Source organism: Rhinolophus sinicus, linkage group LG06 (genome assembly GCF_036562045.2).
Source record: "Rhinolophus sinicus isolate RSC01 linkage group LG06, ASM3656204v1, whole genome shotgun sequence".
Classification (NCBI taxonomy): Eukaryota; Metazoa; Chordata; class Mammalia; order Chiroptera; family Rhinolophidae; genus Rhinolophus; species Rhinolophus sinicus.
The window spans coordinates 160,198,268-160,204,273 of record NC_133756.1 but is presented as its reverse complement, the minus strand read 5'-3'; the positions used below and the strand labels follow the sequence as shown (position 1 = coordinate 160,204,273).

The 6,006-nt window shown below is 40.3% G+C and overlaps 1 long non-coding RNA gene across 1 annotated transcript in view; it reads left to right on the top strand.

Moving 5' to 3' along the window:
* Nucleotides 1-22: 22 nt before the first annotated feature.
* The window catches only part of LOC141572287 (uncharacterized), an 18,200-nt gene continuing 12,216 nt past the window's right edge, over nt 23-6,006 (top strand). Inside the window, exon 1 of the long non-coding RNA XR_012497632.1 lies at nt 23-174. This is a non-coding gene — a long non-coding RNA (uncharacterized LOC141572287). The remainder of the gene's footprint in view (nt 175-6,006) is intronic.

Below are 6,006 nucleotides of genomic sequence, written 5' to 3'. Positions count from 1 at the left end.
TGTGTACACAAATATTTTGTTGGGCAAACAGTGCTTAGCTCTCCTAGGATTTTACGACCTGTGACCCCAACAAGGTTGAGCCACTCATCTAATCTGACCCCACTGTTGCTCCCAGTTTACACATGAAGAAAATTGAGGCCTGAGAGGGTGTGTCTCGCTGAGCTACCTCACCTGGTGAGTCAGGGCTGGAAACAGCTCCTGGGCCCTTTGCTTTTCACAATTCAGCATTTGTGTGTCCAATAGTGACTAAACCCTTCTGGCAAGTCTTTGCACAGTAGACACCCATGACTAGGCAGACCAGCCCCTGCTGGGGGAGGGGGATCTCCTGGTCTAGTTTTGGGGATTAAGAAAAATGATTCCTGATGGACAAGTAGGAGTTAACTACCATGTTTCCCCGAAAATAAGACCTAGCTGGACCATCAGCCCTAATGAGTCTTTTGGAGCTAAGCATTCCTTCCTTGTGATTAGATCACAGGGAGCAGGGGCCTGGGAGAAGAAAGATGCTCTGGACAGATGGTAGCAAAGGTCACCCTTCCCGCCAAAGCATTCTGGCTCAAGCTATGTGTGCCACAATCCCCAGAATTACTTTCGCAAACCTGTCACTCCTCCTGACTGCATTCCATTGTTCATCAAATGGGCACTTACCACTTCCTATATGTGCAAGGCACTGTGATCCCCTGGACATAAGAGAGTGAAGACCCATGGCCTCGGCCCCCTCTGAAAGAAACAGAGAACAACTCAGTTATTACCCCAAATTAATTGGGAAGAAGAATTGGTACTAAGGAAGCACATACCTGCATCCCTATCTAGTGTAGGGGTTAGAGTAGGCATAAATCAGACACAGGGAGTTATAGCAGGGGTGGGGGATATTGCCTTGGCACAGCAGAACAGAAATATGCTTAGCGTTGCTTGAGTAAAGAGAGAAAGGAAGAGACAAGGCTGAGTAGGTCATGGGAATTTAGATTTTATTCTATGTGAGGTAGAAGACTGCTCAGATTTATACAAATGAAGGAGGAGAATGCATGGGAGTGGGTTGGATGGGATGAGAGTGGAAGCAGGGAGTCCAGATAAAAGACCAGGGAAAGAGAATGGTAGCTCAAACTAGGGAGGTAGTGGGCACAAGAGAGAAGTAGATTGATTTGATAACTATTTAGGATACACCATATCAAAATGTAACTCACAGTGGGTTATACACCTAAATGTAAGTGCTAAAACTATAAAGCTTCTAGAAGAAAGCATAGGCAAAATCTTAATGATCTTGGGTTTGGCAAAGATTTCGTGTTTTTTTTTTGTTTTAAAGATTTTATTGGGGAAAGGGAACAGGACTTTATTGGGGAACAGTGTGTACTTCCAGGATTTTTTCCAAGTCAAGTTGTTGTCCTTTCAATCTTAGTTGTGGAGGGCGCAGCTCAGCTCCAGGTCCAGTTGCCTGTTGTTAGTTGCAGTGGGCACAGCCCACCATCCCTTGCGGGAGTCGAACCGGCAACCTTGTGGTCGAGACGATGCGCTCCAACCAACTCAGCATCAGTTCAGCTCAAGGTGCCGTATTCAATCTTAGTTGCAGGGGGCACAGCCCACCACCCCTTGCAGGAATCGAACTGGCAACCTTGTGGTTGAGAGATCACTGGCCCATATGGGAATCAAACCGGCAGCCTTCAGCATTAGGAGCATGGAGCTCCAACCACCTGAGGCACCAGGCCGCCTCAAGATTTCTTAACTATGACACAAAAAGCACAAACAATACAAGAAAAAATTAAATTGAACTTCATAAAAATAAAACACTTGTTCTTCAAAAGATACTATTATGACAATGAAAAGACAAGACATAGACTAGGAGGAAATAGTTGCAAAAATTATATCTGATGAAGGACTTGTATTTAGAATATATAAATAATTTACAACTTAAAAATAATCCAATAAAAGTGGGCGAAAGATTTGAACAGACATCTCACCCAAGAAGTTATATGGATGGCAAATAAGACATGAAAAACTGCTTACCGCATCATTCACTGGGGAAATGCAAATTAAAACCACTAGAAGGACCACCATTACACATCTACTAGGACAATTAAAAAGACGGACTATACCAAGTGTTTACAAGGAAGTAAATACAAGAGCTGGGACTCTCATCAGCTACTGATGAGATTTCAGAATGGTATGACCACTCTGGGAAACAGTTTGGCAGTTTCTCAAAAAGTTAAACATACAGTCAGTGATAAGTAGAAAGGAGCTATCAAGCTACAGAAAGGTGGTAGGACCCCAAATGCATACTGCTAAGTAAAGGAAGCCAGTATGAAAAACTACATACTGTATAATTTCAACTACATGACATTCTGGAAAAGGCAAAACTAGAGATAATAGAAAGATCAGAGGTTGTGGGGGTTCAGGGGAGGAGGGAGGGATTAGTAGGTGCAGCGCAGGACATTTTTAGGGTAGTGAAACTACTCTGTATGATACGGTCACAAACCCACAGAATCAAAAGTGAGCTCTAATGTAAACTATGAACTTTAGTTAATAATAATGTATCAGTATTGGTTCATCAATTGTAACAAATGCACCATACTATTGCAAGATGTTAATAATAGAAGAAAGAGTGTGCGGGAGGGAGAGGGGAATATATGGGAATTCTATTTTCTGAGCAATTTTTCTGTAAACCTAAAACTGCTTTAAAAAAAAAAGTCTATCTTAAAAAAAGAAAAGAAAAAAAAACACACGCTAAACATACACTTACCATATGACCCAGCCATTCTACTCCTAGGCATTTACCCAAGAAAAATAAAAGCAAATGTCCACATATTAGTAGCATAAATATTAGTAGCAGTTTTACTTGTAATAGCCCAAACGAGAAACAACCAAATGTTTATCTACAAACTGACTGGATAATAAAATTCTGATCATGTATATATACATATATATATATATATATATATATATATATATATATATATTAGAATACTATTCAACAATAAAAAAGAACAATAATGGATGAATCTCAGAATAATTTATACTGAATGTAAGAAGCCAGACAAGAGTACATACTATATAATTACACTTATATGAACATTGTAGTAAAAGAACACCAATTTAGTGACAGAAAACAGATCAGTGATTGCCTGGGGGAGCTGGCAAGTGGGAAAGGGTGGGAGGGAGGGATTATCGAGGGCTTGAGGATACTTACTGAGGTGATGGATATGTTCATTATCTTGCCTATGGTAACGGTCTTATGGATGTATTGTATACGTGTCAAAAAATGTACATTTTAAAATGTACAGATATATGATTTCTTGTATGTCAGCTTTGCCTCAATAAATCTGTTGACAGCTCCAATAGGACTTAATCACTCGTTAGATGTGACTTTTGGCAGACAGGGAGGGATCAAGGACAACTTTAGATCCTTGATCTGGCTTGACCTTTGTCCTGGGGGGGGACTCACTAAGCTCGGGGACAGTGGAGGATCAGATTTGGGGGTACCATTGGGAGCCACCCAATCCATGGGGAGATGCTTGGGGTGGGCACCCTCAGAATAGAGGTACAAATTTGGGAGTCACTGGCCATTGGTGCCATCTGAAAGAAGTAGAGGCCAGGGGACAGAGACTTTATTCTGAGTATAAAGATACTTCATAAAGATGTCAATTCTCCTTAATCTATAGATTTATTACAGTTAAAAATTATAACAAATTTTTTTGGTGGGGAGGAATAGAAAAGCTGATTTAAAGTTCATATGGAAAAGTAAACAAGCAAGAATAGCCAGGAGACCTGAAAAGAGTAACAGGTGGAGACTAACCCTACCCAACTTTAAAACACAACAAATCTATAGTAATTAAATGTAATAATGAAATAAGGGTACTGATACCCATAGGTCATAGGAAGATAGAAAAATCTAGAAATAGATCCAAATACTTGCAGGAATTTAGTACATGATAAACATAGCATTTCAAATCTGTTGAGAAAAGATAGGTTTTCAATTAAAAACGTTAGGAAAATAGGAGGGAATTTTGTATGTGATAAATTCCAGATGAACTCACAATTTAAATATAAAACATTAAAACAAAAATACAGCCAGGAGCTAAGGAAGAAGCTTTTTTAGTCATCTCAGTGTGGAAAGGTCTTAATTGTCGCACAAACCCCAGAAGCCACACAAAAAAAATTGATTTTGCTACATTTAAAAATCTGTACACCAAAGTCAGAAAGATAAACTGAAAAACATACAATTTACATCTTGAAGGGCTATTTTTCCTTCAAATCCTTATGTTAATCAGAAACCAACAACAGAGAAATGGGCACAGACAAGGACAGGTCACAGAAAAGAAGGCAAAAGCTCTTAAACATGAGACAATGCTTGAGCTCACTCAAATGAAAAAGAAATACTTCACCAAGAGACCATTTTCCATTTATCAGTTTGGAAACAATGAAAATTGGGTACCTCACTGATTGCTGAGTGTTCTGGAAAACAGCCTTCACCTGCACTGGGGGGCAATATGGGCGTGGCTTCTATAGGGGGACATTTAGCAAAATCATCAAAATGACAGTTTTGACTTGGCCTCTGGCTGAGCAGTTCTTCTAGGAATTCAATCCACAGGTAACTTTCCACATTTGAATAATGTCCTTAAAAAGTTTCAGTGACTCTATAGCACTGTTTGGAAAAGCAGACATTTGGAAACAACTTAAATGTTGATCAATAAGGAATAAGTTACATTATGGTATGTTCATAAAGAATATGATACAGCTGTAAAAATGTATGGATAAGGGACCATCTCCGAAATGCTAATAAGTACATGAGGATGCATGGAACTCTTCCATTTGAGTTTTTAAAAAAGGGGAGTGAGACATATATGCATATTTGGTGTGGTGTGTTTTTCGGATACCACTTCTCACACCGAATGTGGTTTTTTCCCCCCAGGTACCAAATACATATGGTTTTTCCACACCAATTCTCCAACACCAACTAGGTGCCTACAATTCAATTCAGTTCTGACACTAATTCCCAGAGTTAGCGCAGACCCCATAGGTGAAGGGCTCACAAGATGCCAGCCACAAATGGGATGCCCAGGAGACTCATACTTCTATCTGGCCAACTACAGGAGGGCACCATGATCCCCTCCTCAGTTTCGGTAATTTGGTAGTAGACTCATAGAACTCAGGAAAGTGTTTTACTTACTAGTTTATTATAAAGGATACAGCTCAGGAGCTTCCAAATAGAAGAGATTCAAGGGACAAGGTATGGGGGGAGGGGCAGAGCTTCCGTGCTCACTCCAGGAGAGCCACCCTCCCAGCACATCTGTGTTCACCGACCCAGAAACTCTGCATCCCCAGTCCCCCTCCCCTCCCTGAGGTGGTGGGGGACCTGAAAGTTCCCACCCTCTAAATTGGTCTTTCTAGTGATCAGCCCCCACCCTAAATCACTCATTAGCATAAGATCAGGTGTGGTCCAAAGGGGGTTCATTATTCCTATCACTCAGGAAATTCCAAGGGTTTTAGGAGCTCTGTGCCAGAGACCACGGACAAAGACCAATGTATGTATATGTGTGTATATATATATATATATATAAACTAGGGGTGCCAAAAAAAATGTATACACATGACTTGTATTCATCTTTTGTTATTGGTATATATTGAGTATTACAACTTTAATATAGTTTTTCCTTTCTTAAAATGTGTATACATTTTTTGGGCACCCTTTGCGTAAATGTATATATTATACCACATTTGGTAATGTATGTTTTCTCTGGAAGGAGAAAAACTACTACTTTCATTGCTTCCAGGGATGGGAACCAGGTAGCTGGGGGTCAGGAACAGGCGGTGACTGGGTTCAAAATTCAAAACATACATGTGAATATATTCCCTACTTGGAAAACAAATTAAAAATACTTTGTAGTCCTTATTTTGGCTTCCAGTGTCTGCCGTGTCCAGGTTTTCTTACTTCCGTGCATCTTGGGAGCCCCTCATATTGCACAGAGGCATTGCATCCAAATTTCTGCCGTCTGACCCTTGTAGACTTCTCCAGCC